At 42.4% G+C, this 20,925-nt stretch overlaps 1 protein-coding gene and 1 long non-coding RNA gene across 4 annotated transcripts in view; one reads left to right on the top strand and one right to left on the bottom strand.

The window, feature by feature from the left end:
* The window catches only part of WSCD1 (WSC domain containing 1), a 51,285-nt gene extending 46,412 nt beyond the window's left edge, over positions 1 to 4,873 (bottom strand). For 2 of the 3 annotated variants that reach the window (XM_039508496.1, XM_039508494.1), the window contains exon 1: positions 4,600 to 4,873. The gene's annotated coding sequence lies outside the window, so the exon portion shown is untranslated. Of the gene's footprint in view, positions 1 to 3,894; positions 4,028 to 4,599 lie in introns of those variants that run through there. The other variant, XM_039508495.1, reaches the window with a different exon arrangement.
* Positions 1 to 18,349, top strand: part of LOC120387569 — an 84,263-nt gene extending 65,914 nt beyond the window's left edge. The window contains exon 4 of the long non-coding RNA XR_005590226.1: positions 17,959 to 18,349. This is a non-coding gene — a long non-coding RNA (uncharacterized LOC120387569). The remainder of the gene's footprint in view (positions 1 to 17,958) is intronic.
* The last annotated feature ends 2,576 nt before the right edge of the window (positions 18,350 to 20,925 follow it).

Raw genomic sequence — 20,925 nt, forward strand, 5'->3', positions numbered from 1 at the left:
TTTTTCAGGCTTCAGAGAAGATACCTGAAGAAGAGGAGTCATTGACTGACAGGTGAATTTTGTGCCCTTTTCAGGGCTGTCACTGAATATGTTGCACAGCTCAGACTTAGGTCAATACCACAAAGTAGTTAAAGAACAGCAGGATTTTACAAATGCAGAGTTCTTGGCATGAAGGTTCTATTTTGTATCCTAAACTAAATGAAATGGGACGCCTGAACAACATTATTTTTAGAAAAAAAATCTGTCTGTCTTCCACATTTCTCCTCTACTTTGTCAGCTCTCTTTGAAGACAAATGTAGTCAGCTTGGAAATGATTTCAAGACCTAACAAAAATAGATTTTGGCTTGCAGCCTGTCTTTTGGATATAGACGGTCATTTTCTTGAGGCTTTATGGGGGGCGGGGTCAGGATTAATATAACAACATGTAGGCTCAATCAGAGCACAGAAGGCTGAAAACAAACGAGTGAGAAAGGGAAAAGTCACAAAGTTGGTTCAGCCTCATGCCTAAAGTTAAGCTTTAATTTGTGGCTCACGTCGGGTGCAAAGCTCCAGATGACTGAACTACTCTGCAGAACATCTGTCATCACCACTACTGCAAAAATGAATAGCAAGCTCGCCCCATAGTTTCCAATATGGGTGGGGGTTTTCGTTTGAGTTGTCAGAAATCAAACGAAGGAGAGTACAAAGGGGATGTTTCCAACCATTCCACCCTCCCACTTTGGGGCAATGGGAATATTCCATATTCTCCCACCGCACAAATCTTGTCGTCATTGCCTAGGATCAGAAATATACTGTTGGTGAAAAATTTCATGTTAAAGCAGAAAAATCACACTGTAAAGAGAGCTTATAAGAAAAATCCTGCTGCTACAGAGCCTGATGCAAAGTCCACTGGCTCCCGTTGACTTTGATGGACTTTGGATCAGGCCTCTTAAGAAGGCACTGGTATTGCTGTCCCAGCTGTTGCACAGTGTTCTCTGGGGGTTGATGCAAATGCAAGAAAAACAGGTGGCTTCTCGAGCACACTTTCCTCTCTTCTTTTTTTTTATTTAACAAAAACAAAGATTTTCTAAGAAGAGTTATCGAAATAGCTCATTTACTTGAAACAACCTAAGAGACAGGTCTGTGGGAGATAAGCTGATAATTGACTTTTCTGGCAGTTACAATATTATGTTCAGATATGACTCATCTAGAATCCAGTAGATTGGCTTTCAGGGTGTATTTTGGTTTAGATCGATGGGAGGAGGCACTCTAGGAGTGAGGGTTATTCTTAAAGCAGAATTAGTATTCTTGCTGAAGCATTTTGGCCAAGCATGCAGTATACCTGGTGGCAGAGCACACTTATGATAAAGCGTAAGGACCCTGGAGGTATGGCCTCAGGCAACGTGAGGATGCCCAGTAAGGATCTGGTGCTACACCACTGAAGATAATGAAAAATTTGCAATTTATTTCAATGGGAGCAAGATTGTGGTTTAGATCATTAATGATAAGTTGTGTGGTTGGCTCAGTTCTAGGCACCAGTCTAAGTTTACGCACTGAGAAAATAAAGTCAAGTCTCAGAGAGACTTTTACTTGTTCAGATGGAGGGAGGAAGGGGAGATATAGGGAGGAATATAAAATGCCTCAACTTCAGAATTAAAGTTCAGGGCTTTAACTATCCAGTCAATTTTGAGTACAACTCCCTCTGAAATGAAAGGGAGCTATAGGTTCGCAATTCATGGGGCAATCATGCCTTAGGAGCTCAGAAAGCTGGATATCCTATAAACCTGAATAAACAAAAATGAAGGAAAGTGATACAGGGACAAATGGACTTCTCTTCATCAGCTAACATAGGGCGAGATCCTTAGCTGGTAAAAACCAGTGTAGCTACATAGGGCTAAATTCTACAGTTCCTGTTCACACCTAAAGTCAAAGGGATTTTTGCCTGTATTAAGACTGCGGGTCTTGGACTCATTAACATTCCCAGGAATGCACTTTAATTAATCCCAGTGAATACAGTGCTCATGAGACAGAATAATAGCCTTGGTCTGAGCCTGGTTTATTGCAAACAAGTGCCATGAAAGCTATCACACACAGCTCTGCCAATGCACCTCAGCCCATTCTACATTGGTTTGGTTGCATTGTTCATTGGTTTTCTCAGCCATGTCCTCCCTTTTGCATAGCAGAAAACCAAAATCATTTTTACTTGTGGCTCAAGCAATGATCTCAATTTAAAAATATTTGGCTAACGGTGAACTGGTAACAATCCACTATTCTTACAGCCTCCTAGGACCACACTCTGTCAAACACTGGGTACAGTTGATAGTTGCTAGCTAAATATTTTCATTTATTTTTGCTTTAGTAATTATGTATTTTAAAAAATTATATTTAAGATCAAATTAAGGTTGCATTTTTTCCAAATCCACCCCTGCTTGCATGAGTTAGATAAAAACAAAATGTTGCTTTAAATATTTTTAAAAATATGATATTTTTAACTCTGCCATCCCCTTTCCATCGAAATTAGTATCCTATGAGTATTGGCAGTAAGAAACTAATGATAATAAGAAACTCTCAATGAATTCCCATTGCAAGCTTTTGGGCAGGAAATCATTTTTTTCTTTTAAAAAGTTGATTTTTTTTTCAGCGAGGCATTGATGTAAATGTAGAGAGCCAGATCCTCAGCTCATGTAAGATGGAATAGCTCCACTGATCTATGCCAGTTTATCTCAGATAAGGATCCGGCCCTCATGCCTTGACATTGAGGTGCTAAGCACCCATAACTCCAGTTGAAATCAATGGAAGATGGAGGTGCAACACATCAGTGTGGGGTTAACATCATCTTCTTTGTCTTAACTGTAATTATTTCTTTCCTCTTTTGTAAAAGGGCCCTCCTACCCAACTCATTAGTGAAGTTTAATCCCTGAGTAACACTGCCATGTTGATACTTTAAAGAGTGACAGCTGTACGTGCGAGTCTTGTGAGTAATGGATCTCAAATGAATTATTATACTTTAAACATAATATAAAGTCAGTCAGCAAACTGAAAGTGAGATGGGAGCAAGACAATTTCTCCACACACCCAAGCACAAAGGCTGCAGCTGGTGAAGAATGCCTAAATGAGTTTACTTTTTTCCCTCTATTATTTTTGAAGTGAACATGCTATCTAATTTAATCTGCTCACCAAGTTTATCTTAACACAGGTATCATGTTAAAGTTTTTTAAATAATTCTGCACGCTGATCTAAGTAAAGCAGAAAAAAAATATGCAGAGATGTCAGGCAGCAAAAATGTAGAAAACCCCGAAAATGTCATGCCAATGTTAAAATACTTGTGTTTACACACTACACACTGTATGGAGGTGTTGGTATATAGTATACAACACAAGCAGTGTCACAATTGGTACCAAATTCATTTACTTAAAAGTAAATGGTGATGTTACCAATTAGCACAGAGCTACGACCCAACTGGGTTGTGAAGTCAGCATTTAACTTGTGCAAATCTGATCATAACATCTCTCTAATTGGATATTGCATTTATACAAGGCTAATTTGTTATCATAAGCAAATGTCCGTCAAGATGATCATTTCCAGACCATCGCCCTGCCCTGTGGGAAGGCATGGCGAGAGATCACACAAAAGGTAACAATAAGTTAAAGAACATTCAGCTTAAACTAGAATAGTGACTTGGCAAGTGTTAAAATGACAGGTTTGTAACATTAAATATGCTGGAATGATATGTTGGGTTCATGAAAAACAACACTCAACACCTTTTATAGGTCAGTGATCAAATAACTTGATCATCAAGTAGAATGAACCCACACCACTGTGGAATAAAGGCAGACATGCATATACATATGTGCTGTGTATACAGAGTATTGTGTACCGTAAAGACACACAGAGTGCATGTAACCTGTCACATACCTTCAAAAACAACAACAGAAAGAGACATATCTGCAAGAAGTCATCCGGAGGCTGGAAAGTCTTTTAGTACATGGTAAATCACATTAGTGTAACGTACATCTCTTTGATGTTAGAAACTCAAATGAAGACACAGCAAATGATGTGCAATTTCTGAAAAACAATATGGTTCTGTTGCTACAGCTGAAGTTTTCCAAGAGACCGTTGTAGAAAATGCACGATGAATGGATTTGCACATCCCACAGAAGCTAAACATGAGAGCAGTTTCTGTGTGCAATAAAATACATTGAACTGACAATACCCTAAACAGCCGAAGTGTCGTAAGAGTCGCATACCAAAAATTATTAGATTCTATTTATACGGAATAACGGGGCTTAAAGAAACAGTGCTACCTAATTTGCCTTGCCATGCTATAAAACAAACACACACCATCCATTCCTACTTTTTAAGTATAATATTTCCTAGCTGCTCTGGGAAGGGCATCTCAGCAGCAAACTGCAATCTTCACAAACAATGCAGCTAAGCCCTGCGTGCTTGAGATGGCATGGATAAATTTAATAAATCAAACAGCCATTTGGGTCTGTAAGGTATGTTAATGCCCCAGTGTCTGCAAAAAGTTGTCTGGTTATGATTGGTGTGATGGCCAGCAGATTAATAGCTTCCCGAAGATAATTCAACTATATAAGAAATAGAAGAAGAAAAACTCACCTTTCTTTTATGGTCAAGGAACTCCTATTATTATGAGGCAGAGTCTTAGACAATCCAGGGAAATATTAGAAAAAGCTGTAATGCATATTTGAAAAGCTGATAAATCCTGCTCTCTTTGCCCTTTCCCCACTAATCCTTCTTCTGTCTCCCAGATTTCAGTACACAGAGCTGTAATCCTCCTGAGTACCCCCTCAGTGCTCTGCCTGTATCTAAGCTCTGCACTTCAATACCTCCAGCTGTTTATATCAGTAACTAACCAAGCAGCAAGAGATCATATCCTGTCTGCACATGCTCACTGCTCACCAGTCTTTGCAGCTGCCAAGCTGGGAGATCTCCAGGGTCCTAGTGACTCAGATCAGTGTTCAGGAGTTAGGAATTGAAAATGCCGGAGATGTTTGGTTTTAGAGTGTTGTATTTGGTGTGGGAGGTTGGGGTGGGCAGAACAGGGAGAAATAACCCGTGCTCTTGTGCACGTAAAACTGAAGGGAAGTAATGACACGCACAGTATGTCTTACTGTGTCAAAATCAGCAGCCATGATCTGTGTGCTTTGCTTTTCCTTTTCAAGTAAGCTGTAAAAGTTACCCTCCTTCACGTTTGTTTTATAGAAATCTATAGACTTTGTTCACAGCTATAGACTTCTACCTATAGACCTGTCCAGGAAGGCAAATAAATCTAATCATCCGCAACACAGAAGATCTAATACTATCATCTGAAGGGAGGCTTTTTTATGCCTCTTTTCCACTAGAATCAGAGCTGTTTTGGAGCCACTTCTTCTTAGATACATTCCCAACAGGTGAGAGAGAAATACAGGTAAATGGATCTGCAGAAATTGTTCCAACACAGGCTTAGAAATTTCAGACAGCATCTTGTTCAAGGCACAGGTGGATGGAAGTAAATTATTTATAAATGTGAGAGCTGGAAGACAGTTCCCTGGCTGTCCAGAAGATTGACTGATGGGCAATATCATCTTCACTGTGTATTTGGTGTCCCTTGTCCTGTTGGTTCAAATGGTATTAAAACAACCCCTGTGTTCACTGAGAGATTGGAGTGAGCTCCAAATTCAGCTCTGCACCTGGATTTGGACCACTCCGTAATTCTAGCGTGTTTGGATCAGATCATTATAGCTGTGGACGTTACATGCAAAATTCAGATCCAGTTTTGGATCTGGATTTCAAATGACCCATATCGCCTCTAATCCTCAACACTCGGGTGTTCAGATTTGTAATACCGGATCACATTCCTTTCTAACTAGGATTGTGAACTTTGGTTGGACGAATTCCTGGAGATTTCATTACATGACATAATGTTTAATTAAAGGTTAATCTGTTAATTCCTGGAGATGCCAGGACAATCTTGGAGAGTTGGCAACCCTATTTCTAACCAAGAAAAAACAACAACCACTCTACCTGTAACTTTAATTAGAGAGTATAGTTAGGATCTCAGCTGCTGCTTAGGGTAGAATTCTGTCAATCTTCTTCATGTTGTTTATTACCTTAAGGTATGTCTATACTACCCGCCTGATCGGCGGGTAGTGTTTGATGTATCAGGGATCGATTTATTGTGTCTCATCTGGATGCAATAAATCGATCCGCTAATCAATGCCCGTACTCCATCTCGGCAGGAGGAGTAAGCACAGTCAACGGGGGCGCCGCAGCAGTTGACTCGCCACCGTGAGGACGGCCAAGTAAGATACTTCGACTTCAGCTACGCGAATAGCGAATCTTGGTTCAAAACCCCCTCTCCCCCCGCTAGTGTAGCCCAGGCATTCTGTGACTAGCCCATTCATTTCAGTGGTGCTATTTGAGCAGAAAGCACTCCAGCAGCAGACCCTTGACACCCAGTCCTGGGTCTCTGAATTAGAGAACGGCGCAAGCTGCCAAATTCTACTTGTATTTCAGACACCACACAACTGGTCAAACCAATGGTTTTCTTTATTCATTATAAATATTTGCAAAATATTCCCGTTCACATGCAGATCTGGATTTCACACACACCTGAAGTTTGGAGCTATGACCTGGGCTCATCTCTGTGCAGTGTATTGCAAGATTTTGTGCAGAGATGTTCCAGGCGTACACAGAGTTTGTGTTGGCTTTCTGCACCAATGGGGAATTTCACCATCTGTGTGCTGTAATATTTAGGCACAGAAACTCTCTCTTGTTTGGTCACTTCTGGGCAAACAAGGTTGGTGCTGTAATTATTTGACTTCGATTTACTTTTTTAATATTTATTTTCAGACTAAAGGTTTGGGCGAGGGGGCGTTGTTTGGTTTTTTTGGTTTTGTTTTGTTTTTAAAACAAACAAAAATGCAGGTATTTCTACTACTGTTAACTGCACCCAGGAAAACAATTGACAGAAATGGCAAAGCCAGAGGAAGAATCACATTTCTGTTGGTTGCACTTTGTGGGCCAGATCCTCAGCTCCTGTTAGAATCCCTTTACAGAGCTGCAGTGGCACAAATGGTCCTTAAACCAAGCCTGATTGGGATGCTTGGGGGAAACTTCAGCAGGCATTAGGACAGCTGTGCTGGATTTATGTCATCAGCTCTTCTCTCCCTGGTGTGTAAGTCAGGGAAAGGCAAGGCTGGGTCTTTCTACGCAGCATAACTTAGAGCACCCCTGAGGCTGCTCAAATTTATGTCAAGAATGTTTTAGGCCCAGGCACTCTATGGGTTGGGGAAGTTGAAAAGTGGCCTCCACTTCTCTCTCTCTCCAGCTGAGCTGAGCATAAGCTCATGCAACAGATGACCTGGTTGTATAGTTTGTATTTGTTTTCAGTGTAAAGCAAAGGTCATTTTTCTAGGTAAAGTCAACTTCAATTTCTCTGTGAATTTCTATACATATGGGATAGCAGCATGATGTAGTAGATATGGCACTGGACTAGGATTCAGGAGATTTGGGGTCTATTCCTAGCTCTGCCACTGAGTGTGTGACCTTGGACAAATCACTTCACCTCTTTCTACCTCTGATTCTCCTCCCACTCTTGTCTTATCTATTTTGATTGAAAGATGTTCAAGACAGGTACTATCTCTTGCTATGTGTAGGTACTGTACGTAATAAGCTGGTTGGATCCTTTAGGGATATTATAATACAAAAGATAACTTACTATCTCCATAAAAATGACAAAATCCACCTATTATCCATAACAAGATGAGCCTATTTTGTTTCTATCATAAAAATCTTGTTGGTGAATTTTATCTCAATGAATAAATTTGCAATTTGTTGTAAAAAACAAAAACACCACCACCTGCTTTCAAATGTGGAAACTCAAGAAGCGAAGATTAAGGATTTCTAGCAGTTTATACCATTCACACCAAGTTTGACAATCCTTCAGACTTGATAAGATGTGAAACTGAACTGCTAGAATCCGTTTGCTGATATTAACATGTCAAACATTTGCTGAGGTTTAGCATAGTGACAGGGCTACAATTTCACAGTGAGTTTCTGGATTTTGAATAGCAAAGTACATGCAGAATAGTCTGAGTATACAATATCCTGCATTTTTTACCCTTAAGCCATGGAAGAAGCCAGGGCTATGGTTTATTTTAGCAAACAAATAGCAAGGTGCACTTTATGTGAAGGGGTGTTGAACCTTCACTCAACCTCGTTAAGTCACAGTAAAGACCTGCAGTGTAGCAAATTTAGTAAATAAGAAAGTGAGTGAAAAAGCACATTTCAAAAAAGCAATGTTGATGCATCACAAACATGTACTATTTTGATTTGACAAGTTTTAGTTTGGTTTTAATTTTGTTGGATAATGCTACATAGTAGTCTAGCAAATGTTCTGAGGGCTTAGGAACAAGAGCTAACTGCTATCTTGCTATTAATGCTTGCCTGTAAATATGGAGAGGGAACTCCAGTTAAAAAAGAAAATTGCAGACTTTTCAGGTTAGAAAAGTTAATAGCAATGTAACTATCAAAATCTAATATACGGAAATATCAGGTGTATCCTCCTCTCACTTGCACTAGTGTAAATGATGGATGAGTCCATAATTTTCCAACCCACCAAACCCTTAAGTTGATGCTTCAGTGTCTACTGGTCTAAATAAGAATCCTTATTGAGGTTGCAGGAACAAACCATCCCGATGTGTAGGAAGAAAAGTAAATATGGCAGGTGACCAGCTTGGCTTAACAGTGAAATCCTTGCTCGTCTTAAACACAAAAAAACCGCTTACAAGAAGTGGAAGATTGGACAAATAACCAGGGAGGAGTATAAAAGTATTGCTCAGGCATGCAGGTGTGAAATCAGGAAGGCCAAATCACACTTGGAGTTGCAGCTAGCCGGAGATGTTAGGAGTAACAAGAAGGGTTTCTTCAGATATGTTAGCAACAAGAAGAAAGTCAAGGAAAGTGTGGGCCCCTTGCTGAATGAGGGAGGGAACCTAGTGACAGAGGATGTGGAGAAAGCTAGTGAACTCAATGCTTTTTTTGCCTCTGTCTTCACAGACAAGGTCAGCTCCCAGACAGCTGCACTCTGCAGCACGGTATGGGGAGGAGGTGACCAGCTCTCTGTGGAGAAAGAAGTAGTTCGGGACTATTTAGAAAAGCTGGACGAGCACAAGTCCATGGGGCCGGATGCGCTGCATCCGAGGGTGCTAAAGGAGTTAGCGATCGGGGGAGGTCCCGGATGACTGGAAAAAAGCTAATGTAGTGCCCATCTTTAAAAAAGGGAAGAAGGAAGATCCAGGGAACTACAGGCCAGTCAGTCTCACCTCAGTCCCTGGAAAAATCATGGAACAGGTCCTCAAGGAATCAATTCTGAACCACTTAAAGGAGGGGAAAGTGATCAGGAACAGTCAGCATGGATTCACGAAGGGCAAGTCATGCCTGACTAACCTAATTGCCTTCTATGATGAGCTAACCGGCTCTGTGGATGAGGGGAAAGCAGTGGATGTGCTATTTCTGGACTTTAGCAAAGCTTTTGATACAGTCTCCCACAGTATTCTTGCCAGCAAGTTAAAGAAGTCTGGGCTGGATGAATGGACGGTAAGGTGGATAGAAAACTGGCTAGATGGTCGGGCTCAATGGGTAGTGATCAATGGTTCCATGTCTAGTTGGCAGCCGGTATCAAGTGGAGTGCCCCAAGGGTCGGTGCTGGGGCCGGTTTTGTTCAATATCTTCATTAACGATCTGGAGGATGGTGTGGACTGCACCCTTAGCAAGTTTGCAGATGACACTAAACTGGGAGGAGTGGTTGATACGCTGGAGGGTAGGGATAGGATACAGAGGGACCTAGACAAATTAGAGGATTGGGCCAAAAGAAATATGATGAGGTTCAACGAGGACAAGTGCAGAGTCCTGCGTTTAGGACGGAAGAATCCCATGCACTGCTATAGATTAGGGACCGAATGGCTGGGCAGCAGTTCTGCAGAAAGGGACCTAGGGGTTACAGTGGACGAAAAGCTGAATATGAGTCAACGGTGTGCCCTTGTTGCCAAGAAGGCTAATGGCATTTTGGGTTGTATAAGTAGGGGCATTTCCAGCAGATCGAGGGATGTGATCATTCTCCTCTACTCAGCACTGGTGAGGCCTCATTTGGAGTACTGTGTCCAGTTTTGGGCCCCACACTACAAGAAGGATGTGGATAAATTGGAGAGAGTCCAGCGGAGGGCAACAAAAATGATTAGGGGGCTGGAGCACATGACTTATGAGGAGAGGCTGAGGGAACTGAGATTGTTTAGCCTGCAGAAGAGAAGAATGAGGGGGCATTTTATAGCTGCTTTCAACTACCTGAAAGGGGGTTCCAAAGAGGATGGATCTAGACTGTTCTCAGTGGTAGAAGATGACAGAACAAGGAGTAATGGTCTCAAGTTGCAGAGGGGGAGGTTTAGGTTGGACATTAGGAAAAACTTTTTCACTAGTAGGGTGGTGAAGCACTGGAATGGGTTACCTAGGGAGGTGGTGGAATCTCCTTCCTTAGAGGTTTTTAAGGTCAGGCTTGACAAAGCCCTGGCTGGGATGATTTAGTTGGGTTTGGTCCTGCTTTGAGCAGGGGGTTGGACTAGATGACCTCCTGAGGTCCCGTCCAACCCTGAGATTCTATGATTCTATGAAATCAATAAAATTACACCAGTGCACATTGGTGAACCAATGAGAGGGGAGGTAAGTCATCTCATTACACAACTTTGTTTCCAAAGATTTGACACAATTTTTTTTAAGAAATCCAAAAGCAGGCAAAAATCACCCGCTCCAAATTTTCATTCCAAAACCGAATATCAGCAGTTTTGTCAAAAGACTTGCCATGGTTTTCAAACCATCTAGACAAATCTGCATCTGCACTAAGTTATGAATGGATTCCAGGAGGGCGCTATTGTTTTGATGGAAAATATGCTTCTTTCATGGGTCTGTCAAATCTACACACAATTCTTTGAAAGATTTTTTGGTGGTTGTGCTTTGAGTTTTGGAGTCAAGCAAGCCCCAAACTCAAAGAGAAGTTTCACACAATGTAAGTTATTGCAGTGCAAAATCTCAGCATCATTTTGATGAGTCTGTTTGGATGTCAACATTTTCAATTATTTAGATGGTGATACCACATGGCCAGCATGAGTAACATATGCATCCTGCCTGTGACTTCTGGATTCTGTTGACTCCGGGGAGGGAAAAAAAAACTGGAGAGATCTGACTCATTTACACTAAGGGCCCTTTACACCCTGGTGGTAACATCATTTGGCCCTAATGTAAATAAGAATCACTCTTTTTGGTGCATCCAAAGGTGTCAGATAGTCCCTTGGTTAAACAAAACTGCTGTCTGTCTGGAAACAGAGACTAGATCCACATGTGCCATAAATTGGGGCATTCCGTAGAAATCAGTGCAGCTATGATGACATACACCAGCAAAGGATCTGGCCCACAGTTTCCCGAGTCATGATCAGAAGCAACTGGCTTAAAATTAGCTCCCTGCAAATCAATCAAATGTCTTTGATCGTGTCTCAATGTTCCTCCATTGTCTGTTTCAACCAGATAGGGTCTTAGTGTGTGTAACTTGGCGTTGACACTGCCTGGCAGCCGCTGACCATTAGAATTCTGCATGCGCTCTCTCTTCCTCTCCTTCCTGGAGAAGAGGCAAGGATTTAGTGTTCCTACTGTAATATTTGGACTGGTGAATCTGTTCTTCAATGTGTGCATTCATACAAGGCCAAAACAGCAAATCTGGTCTGGCCCTCACGCTACTCTTCCATGTGTCCCGAATGAATGATCTTTGTAATTTTCAATCTCAGTGATTGTGGAATCACAAGCCTTTAACCTTTTAGAATAAGATTATCAGTAACTGTTCATTCTTCACAGGCTGTCCTGAATTCTGTCACTTGTAGCAAACACACAGATTTTTTTTTCTTTAGGAAATTCTGCAATGGATAACTGGAGAGCCTGCAAAGTTGCCACTCTTAATTCTCTTAAAACAAGAAGTCTTTGCAAGATTGGGCCTTAGTTTTGTTCATTTCTCTTCTGACTCAGATAAACAGGTCACAACAAAATGATATTGTGCCTCATGTGACCCCTCTATGTTGTCATGAAGCTTTTGAAGAAAAACTCTTTGAGCTATCAGCAAACAATGTTTCTTTTCATGACCAGTTCAATGTGGTATTTAGTAGACTTGGTGCTGAGCTTGGGCAGCTGAATGTCAGAAGACTCCATAATCCTGGACAGTTTCTTTCCTTAGTCTGCTTCTGCACATACTGTCCTTGGCGTTTAACACCATGTGAGTTTTTGGCACAATGTGATCTCTTGTTTGTGTGCATGAGGGCAGTAACTAAGGGCATGTCTACAATTGCACAGAAGGTATGATTGCAGCTAGGTAGATATTATCCACACTAGCTTTAATCTAGCTAGCATGGCTAAAAATAGCAGTGAAGACATTTCAGTGTGGCTGTACAAGCCTACACAATCCCCCTGCGTATGGACTCACGTCGTTAGCCCAGCCTTTGCAGGATTCTGACGGTTTTGCTGCTATTTTTACCTATGCTCGATTAAAGCTGGCGCAGGTCGGCCATCCCATGATACAATCACACTGCCTGTTGCAGTGCAGACATGCTCTAAGAATGATTCAGAGGGAGAGAGGCTCAGTGCTTGTCTATATGCATTAGTTTAACCTAAGTTGTGAGTATGCACTGATTTGGCTGAACCAGTGAAAAGGGTTATGTAACCACTTGTTTCAGTTTAAATCCAGTTTATTTCCATTTAGTTTGTTAGACTAGATCAGCAGTTGATTAGACTAGTTGATTAGACTGGTCAGACTAGAGGATCATAGTGGTCTTTACTGGCCTTAAAATCTATGAATATAGAAATTAGAGATTTGAGCTAAGCCAAAATAAGATTGTCCATACAGGGATTTGCACAGGCTGAACCAAACCAGTTTATCAGGTTTGTGCGTAGACAAGGCCTCCGGTGGGGATAAGAGACTTTACTAGTGACATACTCAGCACCTGAAAAGACCTGCACCACAACTGATAATAGGCATTTTCTATAAGAGCTAACTGCTATATAATCAGATAAATAGAACTAGCAAGAAATAGCGCCATCTGGTGATTTTATGTTAATGTTACACTCTCTTACACCAGTGTAACTCAGCTAATTTCAAAGGAGTCATTCCTAATTTGCACTTGTGTAATTAAATAAGGATCAAATCCTACATGGTTCTGGTAAGGTCAGTGGCAATGAAAGGTGCTTAGCTAATGACTGATCTCCTTTGTAAAGCACTTTAAGATCTACTGCTGAAAAGTGCTGTATAAGAGCTGGGTAATATTATATATTATTAGCACCTTGCAGAAAACACTCAGCATCTGGCATGACAAGCCCCAAATCCTTGCAAAAAGGAAGAATATATAAATGTACATATAGCTGTCAATGTTTTCTCCAGCAGTGAAAACAGAGGTCGTTGAACTGGTGCAGATCTCTGCAGCTCCCTTTTACTCCCAATACAATTAGATTATCAAGATAGTACTTTAAAAAATAGATTGAATCTTTTTTGTTTGTTTTGTTTTGTTGTTCAGGCAGTTCATCCTTTTGTAAGATCCAGTGATCTTTCATTCAACAGAGGTAGTGCTAGCTATCTTTTGATACTAATATGCTATTACACTGAAAAAGTAACAATCAATAAACTGTTGTAGTCAAGAAAATAGCAGGCTGAATTCTGAAATCTGCTTTTGCTGCATGCTGGCGTAAAACTGGAGTGACTCCACTGAAGGCAATGGAGTTACTCCAGATTTATACTGCTGTAAATGAGAGCAGAATTCTGCCTAGCATATCTTGTAAAGTGTTGGGTGTATGATGAAAAACATTAAGTTGGCTGAAAAGCCTGGTTGTAATGAAAGCTTTTAGAAAAATACATCATTTTCTGGTAAGTGGAAGGGAAGCTGGAAAAGAAAATCAACTTCTTCGTAGAAGCTGTGATGGAAAGACCAGAGGTGGCTTTAGAAATCTCAAGGTCTTTTGCCAACACAAGTCAAGAGGACCCATTGGTGTTTCTAATCCAGGAATATGTGGGATACCAGTTCACCGCCATCTGGATTTCAATTAAATCCCATGAGAAAATATTATTTTCTTCATTTTATTCTGCTTGCACATGGAGGACAATAGTTTATTTCACACAGTTTCAAGAAGCAGCAGGATTGTGCCTTCTCGGGACTGGGAATAAAGACTATGATCAAGATGAAATAGGCTTTGCAGGCCTTCTGCACTAAAACTACTTTTTTGGAAAGAATTTGGGATTCTGACTGGCTGAGGGATAGGGGCCGAATCCCACTGTTGGCCACACATGATTTTACTCTCATTTCTAAATCAGAAATGAAAGATGATCTAGAATTTAAGTCATTGGACTGTGACTCAGGGCAATCTGGGTTTGAGTCCCAGCTTGCCATAGATTTCCTGGCCTTGGGCAAGTGATTTAAATTCTCTGTGCCTCTGTTTTCCATCTGTAATGTTGGGATGAAGATGCTTCCTTTCTCTCACTCTTTGTCTGTCTTGTCTCTTTAGGGTGACCAGATGCCCTGATTTTATAGGGACAGTCCTGATATTTGGGCCTTTTTCTTATATAGTGGCCAATTACCCCCCGCCCCCGTCCCGATTTTTCACACTTGCTATCTGTCACCGACTGCCTCTTATGTACAATTTTGGTTCCAATCAGCCACCGTGGTTCAGCTCTTGTTTTATTCCTACTGGTTCATCCGTCACTGATCATTTTTTTGCAGTTGCTTTTTAAATGCCTGAAACAGAGGTATCTATGCAGCATCTGAAGTGCTGGTACAGTTTCAAGTACAGCAGTGCAAAGTCACCACTGTAAAAGGCAAAGGAGTTTGCTGAACTTTAAGATAAATGTGAGTAACAGGGCTTTCAGGGTAGAGCTGCATTACCACTTTGCACCGCTATTAAAACAGGACCTTGAGGAAAATCTGCTACTCAGAGAGAAGTTCAGACTATGGTGCACTTGGTGAGGACGGTCGTGTGTACAGTTCGTTATTAGGAGGAACAGGTGGGCTTGTTTTGCTTATTTGCAAACCCACTCATACATAAAGAGCATGATTCTGACTTTACTTGCACTGCTTTTGCACCAGTGCGATTCCATTCTCTTCAGTGGCATTACATATGATGTAGACAAGTATAGAAGCCTGATTCAGCTCCTATTGAATTAAAGAGGGAGGATTTTTAGTGATTTCAATGGGAGTTCGATCAGGCTCTAAATGAGAGAAGGTTTGAAAGTTCAGCTAAAAAAGTATTGGGTTCATGTTTCAGTTGAGGGAAAGAGAGGAGAAAAAGAGTAGAGAAGGGAGGGAAATGGCTAAAAACTGAGCAGCGTGTGGGGAGAGAACTATGAGAAAAAGAAATATGAGCCCACGAGAAAAGGAGCAGACATGGGGAGAGGGAAAAATTCTAATGAGGGAAAATAAAGTATATTTATATTGGGATGAAATGCCAGGTCAATTGAAGTCCACGGCAAAACTCCAGGATTCCACCTACCATGGATAGGGTATCTACTTACTGTCTGGACTGAGGAAGATTCTTCTATTCCTAACCTATGCTGCAAAATTCCCATTAGCTATAAAAGCCGAGGGCCAGGCACCAAACAAAGCAGCATCATTGAATGATTTACACCAGATGGACATCGGTCCCAGGGTGTTGAACTGACCACGGACACCTGGACATAAATGATAGGAGTTTGCAAATGCAAATATCCAGAAGAGAGAGGTTTTCAAAACCTCAAACTCCATGAGGTTCACCTCCATGAGCATTAGTGTTACTAAAGTCCTGCAAACACTTACCACCAGATCATTCCTGTGAGTGGTTTTAAGGGACTAGCACTGTGCCTGAGCTCAGTGGCTTGAGCATTGGCCTGCTAAACCCAGGATTGTGAGTTCAATCCTTGAGGGGGCCATTAGGGATCTGGGGCAAAAATCTGTCTGGGGATTGGTCCTGCTTTGAGCAGGGGATTGGACTAGATGGCCTCCTGAGGTTCCTTCCAACCCTGATATTCTATGATTCTAAGTGCTTGCAGGGATCGGCCCCTAGAAGATAAAGAAATGGAATTGAACAGATGAGCATCTTGAACATTTTCCAATATCTCAGTGGAAGCATAACAACAATACAAATAGTATAAGGTGTAAGTACATAAACAAGGGAGAACCATGCCACCATCCAGAAAATGAAGAGAGTTGAAAGATGAAGATTGAACTTTTTGCATAAGTAAGAATCATTGTAGCGATCATGGTTTCTTTTGTTGCCTGACTTGATCTTAATTAAAAGGAAGATTGAAGCCTATTGAGAAGAGAATGTAGTTAAATAAGATGAGTTTTGTGTGAAACGCTGCTGGAATTCAGGTCATCAATGTTTTGTTTTTGATCTTTTAACAGTCAGTCTTGATCATTTGGTCATTTTGTTTGCTAGTATTTTATAAAGCAGCAACAAAGTTAAAATGTTAAGCAGTTGTACATAACTGCTTTCACGGCCAAACTGCACTGGATTCTTTCTAGTGGTGAATTAGGCCCAGAGTTCTTTACCGGTCCAATGCATTCCACTGTATTCTGAGGTGTTTTTCAGTTTGTCTCTCACTATATCTCAGTGTAGTGCCTAGCTCAGTTGGGACCCCACCTTGGTGAGACCTTCTACATGTGACTGTAATCCAAATTATAACAACATTTTCTGGCACTCCAGTCTGAAATATTTGTATAAAGTTTAATTTAAATCACCTTCCTGGTCTCACTTTAATAAACATGTTGAGTGATGTGACTCTCTGTGGGAGACGGCATGCGGGTCCCTTTGGAATTTTGGCCACAGTATTCACATACAAATTTCAATCATTAATTCTGAATAATAAATGAAATTGGATGTATTGAGAATTGTGTTTTCCTTTAATTTTGATGTGGCAGTGATTCTCTGGGCTGGATCCACAGGTGCTTTGAATCTGCCCAGCTCCACTGATTTCACTGTAGCTATGCTGGTTTACACCACCTAAAGATTTGACCCTCGGTTTCTTGTGTCTATTGATTCATAGATTCCAAGGCCAGAAGGGACCATTGTGATCATCTGGTCTGACCTCCTGTATTACACAAGCCATACTGATGAATGCTACTCCTCTAACTTCTCAAACCATAAAGCCTTGGTAGGACTTTTAAGGTCCACTCCTCCCTAGCCCCCAGTATCTGCTTTCAGCCTGTGCACCAGATTCTACCCTCTCTTACACTGGTGTACACTCGGAATGACTCCACTGGTTTTACATGTTTACATAGGAGTAAATGAGAATAGAATTTGCCACACTGGATTAAATTTACCTCTGTGCAGAGGCCCATTAGCCAGTTAAGTTCACAAAAGGGGACTTCAGGGGAGTAAAGAGGCTTGTGCTTCATGAACCCTTAGTCCCAAAGGCTGATTTTTTCCCACTTACTCTCTAGAAGGCAAATTCTGGAGTCAGCCTTTACTCGGGTAAATTTCCATTCAGTATGGCAGCCGTTGACTTCAATGTGAGTGTTGCCTGAGGTGAGGAAAGCAGAACTTAGTCTGAAAAGAATAAGCTGACAGGATAGAGAGGGTCTTCAGGGAATTCAGGGGCATGACAACAGAAGTCTGTTGGAAATTTGTATTTTTATTAGTAAAACTTGACAGTTGATCTTCTTGAGGCCCGACCGTTTTCTCTCCACAGTACCCCCATCAAACAAATGCCAGTGCAGATGAGATTCTGATGACTCCCTAACCATTGGTCTGGGAGCCAGTTTTTCCCTCCCACTCTGGGCACCTCATCCATTCTAAAAAGCTCTGACTGCATGGGGTTCACCTCCGGGCTGGAAGAGAGGGCCTAATGTCACTGCTGCTCCAAGCACTGCGTCCTAAGAGGTTGAATGCCCAGGGAGTCATTGGGAGTCTTTCCATTGATTTCAGCTAGCGTCAGATTGGACACTGAATGACGAGAGAGCAGCCTTCACCTTCCATGGAGCTCAACCACACCACCTCTGCTCTGCAGCTGAACTCCACCAGTTCACCTGGGCCATCTACACAGGACACTGCCACTGAACTAGGGGGAGAATTCAACTCAGACCTTTTTGCCCCTGCTAAACGGTACAAGCCTGAATCACATCCACATGGACCTTTCAGAGCCTCGTGCAAAATGGCCTTCCGAGTTCGCCATATGGGAATGGTTGTCGTTTGAAGTGGACAGAGGAAGTTCAAACTAGTGAAAATCTGGCAACCCACCAAAAAGTAGCAGGGGAGATTGTGTAGCACTTGTTGTTTTTTTGGTTTTGTTTTTTCATTAAAAATATTGTGAACTTGTTGTTGGTCCCTTACTGCACTCATGCATTATGTTGTATTACAGTTTTTGTCATGTTTCATTTACACCCTTATAAGCTCCACGGGTATTTAAGTATTTTTTGAAGAGGTGCCAGCGACACAGATGGTAATTGCACAGGCTGCTGCACAAGCAGGCATTGGTGGTCTGGTTAGCATCTCTGGGAAAAGAAGCACAACAGGTGGGGCAGAAATTAGATGACAACATGGCCCTTAAGCAGAATTGAGTAGGAAAAAGACACTGGAAGGCACTGGAAAACTCAAGGGAATTAGCACACCAGGAAGTTAGTTCTCTTAGATATCAACTCAGCGAGACAGCACAGATGACTGCATATTTTGTTTCTTCTGTGGAATCCTTTGCTAATTTGGCATTAAGAATCACATTTTACTGATCTCTTCGCTACTAGCAGTGTTTGCAGTTAGGGCTTTATACAAAATCCACGGCAGTCAAGTGGAGTGTTTGGCTCAGGCTCTTCAGGAGGGTGCAAGGCAAAGGGATTATTTTAAAGTGCCTTCTAAAATTAGAGCTGCTGAGAGAGCCATTGTAAGGGCTTGTCCCCAGTCCCTGGAGGACATAGAGCCGTGCCTAAGCTGATTGGCGCCGCAAGCCTGGGAGGTGGGAGAAGTGAAGCAGCCACGGCGTGCTCAGGGAGGAGGCGGGGCAGGGGTGAGCTGGGGCGGGGAGTTCCCCTGCGTGCCACCCGCCCCCCTTACTTGCTGCAGGCGGCCCTCCCCTGCCCCAGCTCCCTAAATGCCGGTGGCAACCGGGGCAGCCAAAGATCCGGCCACCGGGCGGTCGCCTAAATGGCTGCACCGGCCCTGTCTACAGCTCCTGCTTTTTCCTTCCTTACTGACTTCTGATGGAGCACCGTCTCTCCTTCAGCTTCACCTGATTAATGAACAGGGCTGATGGAGTCCCAGGCTTCTGGCCCTTAAAGGGACAGACCATCCGGTTACAACCATTCATAAAAATTCAGATCCGTAGACTCTTGTGGTACCTGTATTTTACTAGCCAGACGGATATGTGTAGGGTAAGGGTTTATATACCTCCCTTATCTCTATGATTGCTACGTGCCCATGCATACTGCCTTGTTCTGAATGCAGAACAGAGCTGAGCGAGATTTGGAATTTCCTTCCTGTGGAGAATTCCAATATTTTAACCTTTCGTGGGCATCCTGGGTTGGGATGAAAGGCTGACACATTCAGATTTGCCAGGGAACGAAGTGTGGGCCACTCACAGCTTCTGTTAGAATCAGTAAAGTGTTCAAAACTCTAGGAAGTTTCCATTTGGATTTGGGGTAAGAGGGCAAGATCCGGGGAACTCTAGATTTACCTGAAACAATTTGTTCAACCCTTTGTGTTCTAGCTCAATAATTAGATATGACACATGCTCAAGCGCAGTCACAAGATTCGCTTTGGTGCATGGGCTTGTGTGCACATACACTTAGTTCACAGCAAGCTGGGGTGTAAATCTACCCAGCACTCGTCTGGAGTGCACGAAGTGTCCGTGTGGACTCTGCTGATGCACAGTTCCCTAGTATGTTTTAATCTACCCTGCTTTGAAATGGGAGTAGCTCAAAGTGCAGAAGGGGACTGTTACTGTGCGGTAGCAAGGTCCACATGGACACTTAGAGTGTGTCTACACTGCAATTAGACACCCGCAGCTGGCCTGTGCCATGTAGATTTCCAGGATAGGGCTGGAGCCCAGGCTCGAAGAACCTGTGAGGTGGGAGGCTCCAGCCTGTGCCCAGAATTCGACAGCAATTAAACAGCCTGAGTCAGCCACGGGTTTTTACTTGCTGCATACCATACCCTTCATGTGTGGCGTGCTTGTGCAGGAGTTATGCCCCAGCTTGCTGCAAACTAACTGCTTTTGTAGACAAGCCCCAAGAAATGTTGGGTGCAATCCCAGGGTCCGTGTTATGCAGGAGGGCAGAAGAGATGATCGCAATGGTCCCTTTTGACATTAAAATCTATGAAATACCAGGAGCTACATGTCCCTGTGTTCTTCTGTGCAGTGCCCACATTTTTCTGTCAGCCCACAGAGTTGTCCTCCTCTTGCCTCAATTAAAATGTTCGAATTTGTTGAGCGTGGCCACGAGTCTCAAAGATCTAAAGATAAGGGACTGAAAAACAAAACCTCATGAAGATAAAAAAAAACCTGGGCCAGTTACTCTGCAAAAAGAATTCTTTCCTACCCGATGTGGGTCTTCCATCTCCTCCCTGCCATGTTTGCACACTCCTTTTCTCCCAGCACCCTTGGTAACTACCCCCGCGCCCCTACCCCATTCAACTCCCTCCCACTTAGCAGGATCCCTCTGGCCAAACTTCCACAAGCTTCCCTTTGTACCCAGCTCTTTTCCAGTGCCCTCAGACCCCGTTTCTATATTGGTTGGTTTCTTCCTCCATAATATGCAAATATAAAATTTAACTTGCGGCACTGAAGAACGCTGCACCCTAATAATGAAACAGAAAAGGAAGGGCAGGAAAAGAGCAATATACCATCGTTTTACAGATGTGGAACTGAGACGCCGAGATTTTAAATGACTTGCCCAGAGTCAC

This window comes from Mauremys reevesii, linkage group 20, assembly GCF_016161935.1.
Source record: "Mauremys reevesii isolate NIE-2019 linkage group 20, ASM1616193v1, whole genome shotgun sequence".
Classification (NCBI taxonomy): Eukaryota; Metazoa; Chordata; order Testudines; family Geoemydidae; genus Mauremys; species Mauremys reevesii.